The sequence below is a fragment of the Mus caroli genome, unplaced genomic scaffold, assembly GCF_978045245.1.
Source record: "Mus caroli unplaced genomic scaffold, Mus_caroli_1 scaffold_15, whole genome shotgun sequence".
NCBI classification, from domain to species: Eukaryota; Metazoa; Chordata; class Mammalia; order Rodentia; family Muridae; genus Mus; species Mus caroli.
The window spans coordinates 26,183,477-26,200,052 of NW_028227270.1; the positions used below are offsets into that span (position 1 = coordinate 26,183,477).

The 16,576-nt window shown below is 44.2% G+C and overlaps 1 protein-coding gene across 7 annotated transcripts in view; it reads left to right on the forward strand.

Annotated features, from left to right (window-relative positions):
* Positions 1–16,576, forward strand: part of Pde8b (phosphodiesterase 8B) — a 237,020-nt gene that overhangs the window by 63,379 nt on the left and 157,065 nt on the right. The window lies entirely within an intron of this gene.

Below are 16,576 nucleotides of genomic sequence, written 5' to 3' on the forward strand. Positions count from 1 at the left end.
GCAAACACAACATCAGGGCTCTAGAAGTATTTCAAATTAAACCACATGTATGCAATGAATGATGAAATACTAAGTGTGATTTGGAGAACCTACTGGCAACACTCAGAGATTACCGCAGAGCAGAGATAACGACTCCCTTCTGTTAGGAATTGTATATTAAGATATTTAAAATATTGGTAACTTTTCTTTCTCTCATTTAGAATTCTAAGAAACTACAAACAAACAAACAAACAAACAAACAGATCAATTGTACTTCTTGGGTTTTTGGTGTGTGTGTGTGTGTGTGTGTGTGTGCCTGTGCCTGTTATATCAACTTTTCACATAAGCTATGGCATTGGTTTATGGGTTTATTGTTCTTGTTTAAAGCTTTACTGGGTGCAGTTAGCACACTATGGAACCTGCCCATTTTAAGTGTGCGCCTAAAGCCTAGTGAGTTTATTCTGTTATACAGACATCACCATAACCCAATTTTAGAACATGTTTCCCTATTATTCGTAGTTTATTTGGGGCTTTTAAAAAATGGATGTTTTATTTGTTTACATTTCAAATGTTATTCCCTTTCCTGGTTTCCCCTCTGCACACCCCCTACCCCCTTTCCCTGCTTCTATGAGGGTACTCACTCTGCCCACCCACTCAATCCTGCCTCACTGCCCTAGCATTCCTCTACACTGGGGCATCAAGCCTTCAAAGGAACAAGGGCCTTCTCTCCCACTGATGCCAGATAAGGCCCTTTCAACTCCTTCAGTCCTTCCCCTAACTCCTCCATGGGGGTCCCTGTGCTCAATCTGATGGTTGGCTTCAAGCATCCACATCTGTATTGGTCAGGATCTGACAGAGCCTCTCAGGAGACAGCTGTATCAGGCTCCTGTCAGCAAGCACTTCTTGATATCAGCAATAGTATCTGGGTTTGGTGTCTGCATGTGGGATGGATCCCCAGGTTGGGCAATCTCTGGATGGCCTTTCCTTCAGTCTCTGTTCCAGTATTTGTCCCTGTATTTCCTTTAGACAGGAGCATTTCTGGGTTAAAATTTTGGAGATGAGTTGGTGGCCCCATTCCTCAACCAGGGGGCCATGTCTAACCTCTGGATATGGTCTTAACAGGTTCTCCTTCCCCTTTGTGGAGTATTTCAGCTAATGTCATCCCTGTGGGGACCTGGAAGGCTCTTATTTTCCTGACATCTGTGACTTTCTGGTTGCTACCCCCAGTTCCCTATCCCCCCATTGCAATACACCTCAATTTCTTGACCCTCTGTACATCTCTTCCATCTCCTCCCATACCTGATTCTGCCCCTCTTTTTCCCCCTCCCCTTCCTCTCTTCCTCCCAAGTCCCTCCCACCCTCTATTCCCCTTGATTATATTGTTCCCTCTTCTTAGTAGAACTGAAGCATCCACTCTTTGGTCTTCCTTCCTCTTGAGCTTTATGTGATCTGTGAGTTGTATTGTGAGTGTTCCATGCTCTTTGCCTAATATCCACTTATCAGTGAGTACATACCATGTCTGTTCTTTTGTGACTGAGTTAGCTCACTCAGCATGATATTTTCTAGATCCATTCATGTGCCTGGGAATTTCATGAAGTCATTGTTTTTAATAGCTGAGTAGCACTCCATTGTGTAAATGTACCAAATTTTCTGTATCCATTCCTTTGTTGATGGTTGCTTCCAGCTTTTGGTGATTATAAATAAGGCTGCTATGAACATAGTGGATCATGTGTCCTTATTACATGTTGGAGCATCTTCTGGGTATATGCCCAGGAGTGGTATAACTGGGTCCCAATTTTCTGAGGAACCACCAGACTGATTTCCAGAGTGGTTGTACCAGCTTGCAATTCCACCAGCAATGAAAGAGTGTTCCTCTTTCTCCACATCCTCACCAGCATCTGCTGTCACCTGAGTTTTTGATCTTAGCCATTCTGACTGGTGTGAGGTGGAATCTCAGGGTCATTTTGATTTGCATTTCCCTGATGACTAAGGATGTTGAACATTTCTTTAGGTGCTTCTCAGCCATTTGAGTTTCCTCAGTTGAGAATTCTGTTTAGCTCTGTTCCCGATTTTTTGATAGGGTTGTTTCTCTGGAGTCTAACTTCTTGAGTTCTTTGTATATATTGGATATTAGCCCTCTATCAGATGTAGGATTGATATGCAGCAAAATGCTGGGTCCTGTTTACATATCCAGTCTGTTATTCTATGTCTTTTTATTGGGGAATTAAGTCCATTGATGTTAAGAGATATTAAGGAATAGTGGTTGTCGCTTCCTGTTATTTTTGTTATTAGAGGTGGAGTTATGTTTGTGTGGCTATCTTCTTTAGGGTTTGTTGAAAGAAGATTACTTTCTTGCTAGGGTGTAGTTTCCCTCCTTTTGTTGGTGTTTTCCATCTATTACCCTTTGTAGGGATGAATTTGTGGAAAGACGTTGTGTAAATTTGGTTTTATCATGGAATATCTTGGTTTCTCCATCTATGGTAACTGAGAGTTTTGCTGGATATAGGATCCTGGTCTGGCATTTGTGTTCTCTTAGGGTCTATATGACATCTGTCCAGGATCTTCTAACTTTCATAGTTTTTGGTGAGAAGTCTGATGTAATTCTGATAGATCTGCCTTTATATATTACTTGACCTTTTTCCCTTACTGCTTTTAATACTCTTTCTTTGTTTTGTGTATTTGGTGTTTTGACTATTATGTGATGGGAGGAATTTCTTTTCTGGTTCAGTCTATTTGGAGTTCTGTAGACTTCTTGTATGTTCATAGGCATCTCTTTCTTTAGGTTAGGGAAGTTTTCTTCTATAATTTTGTTGAAGATATTTACTGGCCCTTTAAGTTGGGAATCTTCACTCTCTTCTACATGTATCCTTAGGTTTGGTCTTCTCATTGTGTCCTGGATTTCCTGGATGTTTTGGGTTAGGAGCTTTTTGCATTTTGCATTTTTTTGACTGTTGTGTCAATGTTTTCTATGGTATCTTCTGCACCTGAGATTCTCTCTTCTATCTCTTGTATTCTGTTGGTGATGCTCGCGTTTATGACTCCTGATCTCTTTCCTAGATTTTCTATCCCCAGGGTTGTCTCCCTTTGTGATTTCTTTATTGTTTTTATTTCTATTTTTAGATCCTAGATGGTTTTGTTCAATTCCTTCACCTGTTTGGTTGTGTTTTCCTGTAATTCTTTAAAGGATTTTTGTGTTTCCTCTTTAAGGGCTTCTAGCTGTTTACCTGTGTTCTCCTGTATTTCTTTAAGGGAATTATTTATGTCCTTAAAGTCCTCTATCATCATCATGAAATGTGATTTCACATCAGAGTCTTGCTTTTCTGTTGTGTTGTGTTGTGGGAAATATTAAAAAGAACAGCAGTTCCCACGCTTCACTCAGCCCCTGCAGTCTTGATGACCAGTTCTTATCTCATGGAGACTCTGACTCAGAGCTCCAAAATCTCTCCACCCAGCTTGCTCAGTTCCCACTGCTGGGTCACTACCACATCAGCCCCATGCTTCAAAACCCCCAAGGCCTTTGTGGTGCACTTCTTGCAAATTCACACTTTGCCGCTGTACCTTCCTCTCATGAACCCAGTCAAAGCACTACATGAAGGAAAACACCGCATAAAGTTAGTTCAGAAACAATAGTAACCCAATCACTGGGTGCAACGACTAGAATCCTAATCTTGTAAGCCATATTAAATCTAAATCCTTCTATAGTAAATCCTGGCAGATTCGCCATATAAGCCAGGAGACACTAGTAGCTACATTTTGCCCTCTAGCTATCCCCATCCAAAAAGCACTCCTGCTTTCTCTCTTCCTCCATCTAACCCGGAAGTCCCACCTACTTGCCCAGTGAGTGATTGGTTCCTTTATTCATTTAGGTGAAGGTTCTCAAGAAGTCACCTGAGTATGCGACTCATTCCTGGTTCCAGACAATCCCTCCTGGGACAGCAGAATTAACATCAAAATACAATCATCACCAGGGCCATCCACAACAGTTTTGTGGTATCCAGGGTTTGCTGTGGTGGTAGAATTGGGTTCTGATGGTGCCAAGTAGCCTTGGTTTCTGTTGCTTATGTTCTTGCACTTGCCTCTTGCCATCTGGTTATCTGTGGTGTTAGTTGGTCTTGCTATCTTTGACTGTGGCTTGTCCTTCCTATAAGCCTGTGTGTCAACATTCCTGGGAGACCAGCTCTTTCCGCACAGAATTTGGGTATGGAGCGCTGTGGCACAGGGTCAGCTCCGGGCGCAGATGGAAACCTAGAACATTTTTGTTAGTCTTAAAAGTACCCTGGTATCTGACTACAGTTACGCTCCTCCACTCCTAGAACCACATGAGTTGAACTTGGCATTTACTACTTATGGAAGCACATGTGTAGTCTCGTCTGGATTCTTTCACTTAGCACAGTGATTTCAGTGTGCATCTGTGGTGTACCATGTCTGAATAGTCTGTCCTTTTTCTCCTCCTCCTCCTCCTCTTCCTCTTCCTTCTTCCTCTACTCCTCCTCCTCCTCCTTCTTCCTCTGGTTCTTCTTAATTGCCAAATAGGATTATGTTGTATGTATATATAGCATTTGATTTATCTGTTCATTAGCAGATGGACACTTGTCTTGGCTCTAATCTATTGCTTTTATAAAGAATGCTAATATGAATATTTATATATGTGTTTTGTAGGGCTTCTGTTTTTATTCTTTCTCTCAAGTAGAGTCACACCAGTAGAATTAGGTTTGAATGGTAGCTTCTTAATATATTGCTGTACTGGATGGTTTTGTGAGTCAACTTGACAAAGGCTGGAGTTATTACAGAGAAAGGAGATTAAGCTGGGGAATTGCCTCCATGAGATCCAGCTGTGGGGCATTTTCTCAATTATCAATCAAGGGGGAAGGGCTCCAGTGGGTGGGACCATCCCTGGGCTGGTAGTCTTGGGTTCTATAAAAGAACATGCTGATCGCTTCTCAGCCTTTTGGCTAAGATCAAGTATAGAACATGCTGAGCAAGCCAGTAAGGAACATCCCTCCATGGCCTCTGCATCAGCTCCTGCTTCCTGACCTGCTTGAGTTCCAGTCCTGACTTCCTTTAGTGATGAACAGCACTGTGGAAGTGTAAGCTGAATAAACCCTTTCCTCCCTAACTTGCTTCTTGGTCATGATGTTTGTACAAGAATAGAAACCCTGACTAAGACAATTATCAAATTATTTCCCAAGGGCTCTGAAATGCTGTGTTCTCACATGCACCCTTACTTGATTGTCTTCTTGATTACATGTTTGGTTTAAGTTTGTTAGCAGGGAGTAGTAGTGTGTGGGCAGGGGCTGGGGCAGGACCTCCTACGTCATCCTCTACCCTCGTGCCAGGAAAGGCGCTGGATAGTGAGAGCAGAGGGCATCTACACTTGAATGGGGTAGTAACCTAGGCACTGTTCACAGTAGAATCAGACTGATGTACACTGCAGGCATCCCAGCTTGGACTCAACTCCCAACATAAAGCCAGAACTACAGGGTCCTCAGTGGCAGGGCAGAACTGCAGCTCTGGACACCTACATCATGCCTGGTTTGGTTTTGTTTTGTTTTGTTTTGTTTCAGACTGGGTTTCTCTGTGTAGTCCTGGCTTTCCTAGAACTCATTCTGTAGACCAGGCTGGCCTCCAACTCTGTAGACCCATCTGCCTCTGCCTCCCAAGTGCTGGGATTAAAGGCATTTGCCACCATGCCTGACTTGGACACTCTATAGAAGCATTTCTATAGAAGAATAAAGATGAGTCCAGCTCAATGCATGAAGAGTGAGAAATAGTCCTAAACTGGATGATCCCATTAAATTCTTCCCCACAGGGTTCAGGAAACTGTGGAAGAGGAGGTTGGATGAGTATAAGAGCCAGAGGGATGGAGGGCACCAAGAAAACAAGAACCTCTAAACTAGCATAATTGACCCAAAGACTGAGGCAGTATGCACAGCCCCATGCAGGTCTGTACCAGCTGGGGCCTAGAGCTAAAAGAAGTCCCCACGTTTCTTGTGCTTTTTCTTTGCCTTTCTTTTTTTCTGTTTGTTTTGGCCAAAATAGATTTTTATTTTATTTTATTTTATCTTATTTTACTACTACTACCACCACCAGAACAACCACCACCACCACCACCACCACTACTATTAGATGCCTGTTTGTAGTCTAATGAGAGAAAGAAAGGAAGGAAGGAAAGAAAGGAGGAGGAAGGGAAAGAAGGAAGAAAGGAAGGAAGGAAGGAAGGAAGGAAGGAAGGAAGGAAGGAAGGAAGGACGGGTGTAGATTTGGGTAGGCAAGGAGGATCTGGGAGGAGTTGGGGGTAGGGAAACTGTTATCAGAATATATTGTATGAAAAAAACATCTATGTAAAAAAGATGAATCCAGGTCAGGGAGGAGGGACAAAGATCTGGGCCTAGGAAATCAGTAGCAAGTATAACAATCCACAGTCCAACAGTAGGGAAAGATGTGTGGAGTTATTGTCTGGTTTGAAAGGCACGCCATGAGCACTGGGCTGATCTTCATAGAAGTGCTGGGCTATTGGCAGTGGAAGGAGATTCCAGCTCAGAGGGGTTCAGTGAGTTGTCTCAGAGCTTATTAATGATAATGAACTCCAGCCCAGGTGCTTGCCTTTTGGACTAGGCAGTGCAGATGCAGGAGCATAGCTCAGACTCTCTGACCTTTCGTGGCTGTATCTACCAAGTGGCAGCAAATATAAATAAATAAAGGAAAAGAGTAAAGCCTTGTCACCACGGAGAAGCTGGGGGATTTGGAAGGAAGGCTTTGTCTTTGTCCTTAATTTACCTGACGGCACTCTCTGAAGAAACGGTTGTCTCAGAAACGTGTGGGATGCAGATGCCACATTTGCTGCAGTTACTCAGGAGGGCTGGGAAAGCGTTAGCGGCACCCGGGCTTATCAGCTGTCAAGGCCATTTGCTCCTGTTCTCTTGAAGTGTGCCACTTTAGAAGTACTTCATTTTCCACTGATGAGACATTAGAGGAGCGAAGATTCTCGGGCAAGCATTCCAGCACAAAAGAAGCCATTTGGCTGATGCGTCTGCATGCTTTTGTCAGAGCCTTCAGAAATCAGGGAGGTTTTTGAAAACAAAAACAACCATAAGTTGATGCTCAGCCATCTCCAGGTTGTGTGCCTGAGTGTCTCCTGTGGGGAGGTTCTCTGAACACATTCCCCCAAATACATTACACAATGGCTGTGTGCTCTGGGGTGACTGTTGACCCCCTCCAAACTCATGCTGCAATCCCAGTGCCTCTGAGAAGGAGATCTTTAGGAAGTAGTCAGGTCCTAGAGCAGAGGTTCTCACTCTCCCTTACAGCTTCTCAAATTGTTGTGACCCCCAACCTTAAAACTATTTCTGTTCCTACTTTATAACTGCAATTTTGTTACTGTTATGAATCATAATATAAATATCTGATATGCAGGCTATCTGATATGCGACCCTGTGAAAGGGTTGTTCAGCCCTCTAAGGGGTCATGACCCACAGGTTGAGAACACAGGCTGCCCTACGGACTTTGCCTCCTGAGACTGGTGTCCATATAAAGAGGACAGTCCACCTTTGGTCCACATGTCTTACCCTTCCACCTTCTGCAATGAGATGATACTGTACCCTGGAGCTTGGACTCTGCAGCCTCCAGAGAGCCCTGTCTGTTCTTTTCCCCATTATGCATCCTCAGGGCCTCTGTCACAGCAGCACACACAGGGCTAAGACAACATTGCTGCTTTTCTTGGCTCTCTCCTGTTATAAAAGAAAAGCAGCCAATACCAGCCCCTCCCGAGAGCACGTGCAGCCATGCACGGTTGGTTTCGTGTCCGACTGGATACAGGTGCCCACTCTGTCAGGCTCTGTGCCAGCCACGACAGATGGCCCCGTCTTATCAATGAGGTCACAACTACATAGTAAGGAACGCAGTAGTCAAACGCACAAGGTCATAACAAGGTCATGTACTTCTGAAATCCTTGTTCTTTCTGTCCATGGAGTTCAGTCACTTCCTTCTTTCTTTTTTCCCTTCTGTGATGATGGGGAAGGGGGGAGGGGAAGGAGGAGACTCCTCCCTCTCAGCTGTGTAAGCACAAAGGGCCTGGGACAGGGACATTTCTTTCCCTAAGTGTCATGCTTCTGAGAAAAGACTTATTTTTACTTATGTAAACAACTGTTGAGGGTCTAGGATGCCATTCCTGTTCATTACCTTACCCCCAGTTTTGCAGCTGAAGAGACCTCTTCCTCATGGAAGAATGAATGCTTGTCCTTTCTTTATTGCCCAGCAATGGCTGTCCCTCAGAGGCCACAGTCAAGGTGGAGAGGCCTCAGTCTGTCTGTAACTGAGCGTGATCTGTGACCACTTTCCAGCACGGGTCGTGGGTGAACCCAGGTCTCCTGAGACTTGCAGAGAACCAGGTGCAACCTCTGCCCAGGTGCAGGAGCAGGAGCCAGGGAAACCTAGCTCGGCTGTGGAGGTGCAGCCAGGCTGAACCATATTCTTTCTGGGTCAGACTTTAAAAGTGTATGATATAGGTGCTCTTAGTAAATGGCCATCTGTGACAGCAGGAGTCTGCACTTTGTGGCTCTCAGAGCCACTGTTGGTGGCTGGGGAGGCCATTTAACCGCAGTGATAAGGGGATGGCCTGTGGGGTCAGGTGCCCAGGTCTTCAATTCCAGGCTCTTGGCAGCTGAGTGACCCTGGGGAGCTCTTAGCTTTTCTGTGCCTTGGAATCTTCATGTATAACCAAGGGTGATGGTGGAGCCTTCCTGACAGGATGCTATCTAAGCACACTGCCTCTAAGAAATGGTCCCTCGAATGAGGACTCACAGGGGTCATCTGACTCCTCCCACCCCCACCCCTGAGGCTGCTTTTAGTGTTCGTTTTTTGTCTTTGATTTCTGCCACTTCATAGCAATGTGTGTAGTGTGGACTTCTTCTATTTGTGCTGCTTAGGATTGGGTCTTCTCCTGAATCCACAAAATTGATGTCTTCTATCGTATCTGAATTATTCTCAGCCAAGACCTTCTCACAAGATATTTCTGCCCCATATTGCCAGTCCTTCCTCAACCCCAGTGTCTTAGTTAGGGTTTTACTTCTGTGAACAGACACCATGACCATGGCAACTCTTTTTTTTATTTTTATTTTATTTAATTTAATTTATTTATTTATTTTGGTTTTTTCGAGACAGGGTTTCTCTGTGTAGCCCTGGCTGTCCTGGCACTCACTTTGTAGACCAGGCTGGCCTCGAACTCAGAAATCCGCCTGCCTATGCCTCCCAAGTGCTGGGATTAAAGGCGTGCGCCACCACGCCCGGCTCCATGGCAACTCTTATAAGGACAACATTTAATTGGGGCTGGCTTACAGGTTTAGAGGTTCAGTCCATTATCATCAAGGCAGGAGCATGGCAGCATCCAGGCAGGCATGGTGCAGGAGGAGCTGAGAGTTCTCCATCTTCATCTGAAGGCTGCTAGCAGAATACTGGATTCCAGGCAGCTGGGAGCAGGATCTTAAAGCTCACACCCACAGTGACACACCCACTCCAACAAGGCCACCCCATCTAATAGTACCACTCCCTGGGCTGAGCATATACAAAGCACCACACCCAGGTACATTCACGTCAAACTTTCTTTTGACTCCACCAAGGTTTTTCCACTCTTCAATATCTATGACATATAGTTCTAATTTAAAACAAAACAAAACAACAGAGGTATTTTTGTGTGTGTGTCACCCAGGCTGGCCTCAAACTCTTGGTTCTTTTGCCTCAGCCTCCGAAGTGCTAAGATTACAAACAGGTGTGCACCATCATGTCTGCTCATTCTCCAGGTGGCCTGCAGCTTACTAGTTCTCTGTCCAGTCGTAGTTTACCAGCTGTTCAATATTTTCACTGATTATTCATTTTAAATACTATTTTTTTTTTTTTACGATCTAAAAATTTCTGGTTGGATGTTTTCGGGTCTGCTCAAAGCTTTTTCTTAGGTTCCAATTTCCCTCTGGAGTTTTGGGCTTTGGATGTGGGGGGCAGAGTTGTGCTGCAGCCTCTGGCTGCGCAGTGTTGGAGCGCAGCCTCCGTGGTTCCTGCCTACCGATGTTCCACATTCCCATGCCTGGCTGTCCTTCACAGAGGCTGCCTCTTGCTTCTTGCCAAGGTGCCTGGCCTTGTTATGGTCAAGGCCTGAATTCAGTTCCCTGTGTGCTGAGCTGTTGGAAGCAGGCTTATCTTAGGCACCCTCTTTCTTTGAGTTATAGCGGAGATGAATTCTCCACCCCTGGCATCCCCGGATACCTCAGTACCGGTTCCCTTTGATACTGCTAGATATGTTCAGCTTCAGAGCTTTTCTTCACAGTTAGCAAATAACTTCTGGTTGCTTAGCAGGCACACCCAGTGCAGAGCATTCAGAACTTGGCCTTGTAATTTCTCTCTGTATTTTTATCTGCAGAACTCTTAGCAGGTCGCCTGAAAATTGCTTGTCCTATGAAAGGTAGAGCCAGGGTGTTTCAGGGTAGCCTGTTACATTCCTGCCTGCTCCAATGGGTGGCCCTACAGCCACTCAGAGACTCAAAGTCATAATTGAACTTAGAGACTTAGGAAAAAAATAGAGGATGTTAAGTTGAGGGATGGTGAGGTGGGATGGCTGGAGGAGCGGAAAGAGGGGATAAGGGGCGAGGAGGATCAAAATACACTGTGTACTATATACATGTGTGAAATAATAGATAAATTTAAAAAATATATCTAGATCATTATTCTTGGGCAAGTCAGCTTGCGTATCAGATGACGGCAGTCTTCCATTGTGACAATAATGGATACCTTATTGATTTCTTATTGTTGTTTTTCTTCAGGAAGATGCTATTGTGATGTAATTTTCTGCTATTTCTCTCTCTTTTTTTTTGTCTGTATTTTTTCTTTCTAGGTGTGTGGTGGGTTTTTTGTTTGTTTGTTTGTTTGTTGGGGGTTTTTGGTTTTGGTGGTAGTAGTGGGGGGGGGGGTTGAAATAAGTTCAGTTATGCTAGGCTGGCTTCAAAATTGCTGTGTAACCAAGGATGATGTTGAACTTCAGACCCTCCTGCCTCTGTCTCCCATGTACTACTCACCCCATTAAAAAAAAATGGCGCTGAGAGTTAAATCCATGGCTTCATGTGTGCCTGACAAGCTTACACCGCACAGAGGCAGCTCTGCTATCCCCTGCTTTGAGAAAGTAGGAAGGAGTTAGGGTATAGTCACTCCTTAGACGGGTCTAGATAGAACTGGTCACTCCTCCTCTGGGTAGAGACTGACCATGAACAGTGAGTTCTGGAATGGCCACCCCTGGGCACTCTGGAAGGAGAGAGTGCTCCTGCTCCACGTTCGCCACCAAGTTTTCTGCTACCATCTCAGAAACAGTCTGAGCAGGCCTTCTCCAGTTCACGGAGGTCTCTTTTTTCCTAAACGTAGTCCACCACATCCTTTGGACTCACATCCTGTTGTAATACAAAATACTAGGTTGTCAGAAGCAAGTGCCGTTTATGTTATAGAATCGACTTTTCCCTCTAAATAGACACAAGCAAGGAAACCCTACAAGAAAATTGAATCTATGCACACGGAGGAATACAGGCCAATCTCCTAGGCTGAGGAGTGAGCATGTATCTAAGGTGATGTTAGAAGGCGGCATGCGCTCTTACACCCAAGTACATGGGCTCCATACCTGGAGACAACACTGTCCGTCTGAAGCCTGTTGCTCTCTGTCCTTAAGTGTGAACTACAGAAGGTGGCTTCAACCAGATCACACTTGCAGAATGTGTTCCTCATCTGCAGACAGGTGAGCCTTGGGAGAGGCCAGCTCCCTGTGAGACATGCCGTACCAAGCTCCATGGTTTTTTTTTTTGTCTTAGCAGTTTTCTTCCTTCACACCTTCAGATTCTAAATTTCTGCCTCCAAACTATCGAGTTTCAAAATTATTGGCAACGGCCACTCAAAATATTGTTATTTTCATTCTGCTGAGTGCGAGGCTGTCTTAGTCACTGCACTATTGCTGCAAAAAGACACCATCACCAAGGCAACTTAGAGAGGAGAACATTGAGCAGGGGTCTGGCTCACTGTTTCAGAGGTTTAGTCCATGATCATCCTGGCAGGAGGTGTGGCAGCTGGCAGGCATGGTGCTGGAGTGGTAGCTGAGAGCTCACATCTAATCCATAAGTTCACAAGTTGCAAGGGGAGAGAGAGAGGCAGAGACAGAGATAGAGCCTGGTATGGGATTTTGAACCTCAAAGTCTACCCCCCCAGTGACACACCTCCTCCAACTATGCCACACAGTTGGAGTTCCTAACTAGGGACCTAGCATTCAAAGAAATGAGTCTACAGGGGCCATTTTCATTCCAACCACCACAAAGACCATTTTTAAGTAATGAAAAGAATGAAGATTATCTTCATATATATTTATTTTATTCATTTGAATTTCTTGGATATGAAGATAACTTGCAGTGAGCATAGTTATTTGGCAAGTGTGTTTGTGTGTGTGTGTGTGTGTGTGTGTATAGGTCAGAGGTCAATGTTCCAAGGTTACCTTAATCACTTTCCACCTTATTATTATTATTATTATTATTATTATTTTGAGACGGAGGATCTCATTGAACTAGTTGATCAGTAGCCATGGGGATCCCTCGCATTGGGATCACAGGCATGCTTGGCTTTTACATGGTCAATCTCAGGCCCTAATGCAAGTGACTGAGCCATTTCCCTTCCCATGTTGTCATCACCACCCAAAGATGGCTTAGAATCCTGAAGCCAAAGTTCAAGAATAAAACCTTGGGCTACCTAAGGTTTTTAGTTTTACACCCCAGGAACTTTAGGTGTGAAATGGAACCCTACAAAGAGGGTGATCTTAGATGATCACATATGAATGGCAGAAAAAGAAATTATTTTCTACTATTTAAATTGGCATATATTTAGATACTATATGGCTAGATTTGATGTGGTTATAGGCTGGGTTGAATGAAGCTTGGATTTTTCTGTACTTGCTTTGTTTAGTTATCATTAACATGAAATATATATATGTATATATATATATATACAATAATATATAATATATATGTTAATATTCATATAGTCTTGACTCTCATGGCCTGAACATTACCTATATGCAGGATGCGCTTGGGCACAGTGTCTCTTCTTGAGCTATTTTATACATTCCTTTCAGATCCCTTCCTTCATATCCACTGTGGGTCTCAGATACAAAAGCATCTAGTTGCTTAGCAACCAGAACATATATGCTAGAAATCCTGGAAAGAACTTCAGATATACATTCCTTGGAAGCTGCAAGATTTCTCGTATTCCACAGATAGGAGAGGAGCTTGTAGGAGAACTGTCTCTGCCTCAAAAGTCAATAGATAAAGGACTATTTGAATAAATGCTTTCTAACTTGGAAGACACAGTCATTAAAAATGAAAATAACTGTGCTGAAAAACAAGCGGTTGGTGCTCTCTAAGGTCTCTAATGGGCTACCACCTTCCTCTGTTCTCTGGGCACTGCAGTGACTCCCTGGCAGGTGCCTAAAGATGCATTCTTGGTTCCCCTTCGCCCTTTAGGACAGACAGGCGGGACTTCTGCCTCTTCGCTTCAGTTTTTGTTTTTATTTTTCCACGATCAAGCGTCTACTTCTAAGATAAAGTTAACTTTATTGTCAGAGCATAGGATCTTGAAAAGAATTCTCCTTGTAATTAATGTATTTTTTTTAAAAAAGCAAGTTCTCAGTTCTCCCATTAAGTGAGTTCTTCCGTGTCTTCTCTTTTCTTCTTGAAGATCCTCTATCCCAGATGGACTGGCGGATGATCAACAGATATTCTGTGTGGTCAAAGATGAGAGCCTGCTTGTGTCTTGGTTCATGTATGCCTCTGTAGGCATAGGGGAGTGCATCTCAGTGCAGGGGCAGATGGTGGGCAAGCGAATGCTACGCCTACAGGTCCCTCATGACTTCTTACTTGTGAATCTTTTGTTTTGAAAGAATCCTTAATTTCTTTTTTTAATTTAATTAATTAATTAGTTAATTTATTTTACTTATTCACTTTATATTCCACTCACTGACACACACACCTCCTTACTGGTTACTCCATTCCATAATCTTTCCCTCATCCCTCCTTCCCTTCTCCTCTGAGCGGGTGCCCCCACCCCTACTGGGCACTTCAACTCTCTGCAAGGCTAGGTGCTTCCTCTCCCACTGAGGCCTAACAAGACAGTCCAGCTAGTAGAACATATCCCACAGACAGGCAACAGCTTTTGGGATAGCCCTGGTCCAGTTGTATGGAACCCACTTGAAAACCAAGCTGCACATCTGCTACATATGTGTGTGGAGACCTAGGTCCAGCCCATGTGTGCTGTTTGATGGTAGTTCAGTCTCTGCTAGCCCAAGGGTTCAGGTTAGTTGACTCTTTTGGTCTCCTATCGCTTGCTGCTGCTGGTTCTTTAGCCTCCTCTTCTTCTTACTCTTCGTCTTCCTCCTCCTCCTCCTTCCCTCTCCCCTCTTCCTTTTCTCTTCCCCTTCACTGTTAAGCTTCCAGGGCACAGGGATCCCTAAATTGCTGCCCTCCCAGATGTGATGGCTCCCTATGACTGCCCTCCTGGGTCTCGCAGACCTCCAGTGCTTTCTGCTGCTTCTGTGGATCAGACCAGTCTCCCCATGCTTTCCCTCAGGCGGATGCTTTCTCTGGGAGCCATGCTTCTTAGTTCCACTCCCAGCTTCTCTACCTGACTCTCTTCTCTGGGAGGTTCCCATTGGCTCCTGGTATTTATTTCATCTCTTTGCATTACTTGTGGTTTAAAATGTTCATCTTTTTCTGGCTGTTATATGGGCATGATTGCAGCTGTAGACATGCTCCAGACCCTTTCTTCAGAAAGGCTTCACATTCTGCAGTCATTGTCCTGAAATTCTTTATCATTTCATCTTACAAGTTCTGTTTTGTACGTGAAGTCTGACAATGGAGCTTGTGTCGTGGCCTAGAAGCCTTGGCTACCGCGTGGTCCTGGCTTGTCACCCCCTGCAGCCCTCCTTCCTTTATCCCCCCTGGATAATTTCACAGCCACCCCTGTAGTCCTCAACTGGGGTAGAGACAGACCTGGTTGCATAAGGTGGGCTCTCAGTGCTTGGAATCCCCCATGTGTGTCAGGGCCCTGGAAGCTTGTGTGGGAAGAGTTAGGGTTCCAGCGGGGCGGTGCATAAGTGTGTTCCATGGGTGGCCCAGGAGCCTCTTGCTGCCACTGACACAAGTAGAGTCCTTCTGGCACAGACCTTGAAGTTCCCTAGAGGTCATTAATGGTCTATTGTGGGATGGAAAGAGTGACTTCTCTGTTCCCAGCTGGGGCTGGTCCATTTGGGACTGAGTTTATTATTTAAGAGTCTCTGCTCCAGGTGTGACATTATGGGGGGACCTGTGGTTTTTCATCGCTTGCCTTTTTAAAGGTGGGGATGGCGTATGGGGCTTTGTTTGTTTTTGAGAAATTCTGGTTTAAACTGCTATTATTATTGTCCCAGGAAATTAGAAAATTCCACTCTTACTTTACTTGTTTTACTGAAGGTTTTCATCTACAAAAGAAAAACTACTACGACCACCTCTTACATCTGTGCGCTGTAAGCCTGGCATCCTGCTTCCTCTCTCTTAAAGCTGCTCTTGGTAATGTCACACATAGGAGACTAATTCTCTCCCTACTTTCCCCTGCCCTAGCTTTCTTTCTTGGTATAAGTTTATAAATGTTAGCTGGGTGTGGTGGCGCACGCCTTTAATCCCAGCACTTGGGAGGCAGAGGCAGGAGGATTTCTGAGTTCGAGGCCAGCCTGGTCTACAAAGTGAGTTCCAGGACAGCCAGGGCTATACAGAGAAACCCTGTCTCGGGAAAAAAAAAAAAAAGTTTATAAATGTTATCTTTCATTCTAGTCATTTATATATTTCAACAGAATTTACCTAACTAAGCCTAAAGTTTGAATTCTAACACAGAAAAGCTTTCTTGTATTCTTCTTTCAATTATATGTGCTCCATCTGTTTCTTTTCTTGCTTCAGAGTTATTGATGGCTCATTTCTAATCCCCTAGATCTGTTTCTTTCTTTTCATTCTCCACTTCATGTGTTGTAATGGAGTTTTGACTTGATCCTCTACACCAGAACCTCACAGACTTCAGAACCTTTCCCAGATTCACCCCACTACCTGTTTCTATAAATGGACTTTTATTATATTGCCACTCTGTTTGCATATCTGTCATCTCCAGCTGCTTTCATACTACAGTGACAGATGTAAGGGATGCTACAGTGACCATTTGGTCACAAAGTCAAAGCTGTTTACTAGCTAGACGGCTAGTAACGTTACAGGAAAGTTTGCTAGTTTGCAGATGGAATTTTTTCTCAGGAATGTATATTCTCTCTCAGATTACTGAATTTAATTTTTTCCCTCCAATAGTTTCAGTTCAGAAGGTCTCCTCTTTATCTGGACATCGTGGCACATGCCTGCAATTCCAGAGCTCAGGAAGAGGAGGCAGGAGGATCAGGGTCAGGCTTATCTACATGTTGAATTCAAGGCCAGACTGATCTACGTGAAATGCTATCTTAAAAAACAACAACCAAATAAAAACCCAAACAACAGAACAGACTTCACTTATATTCTAATTATGT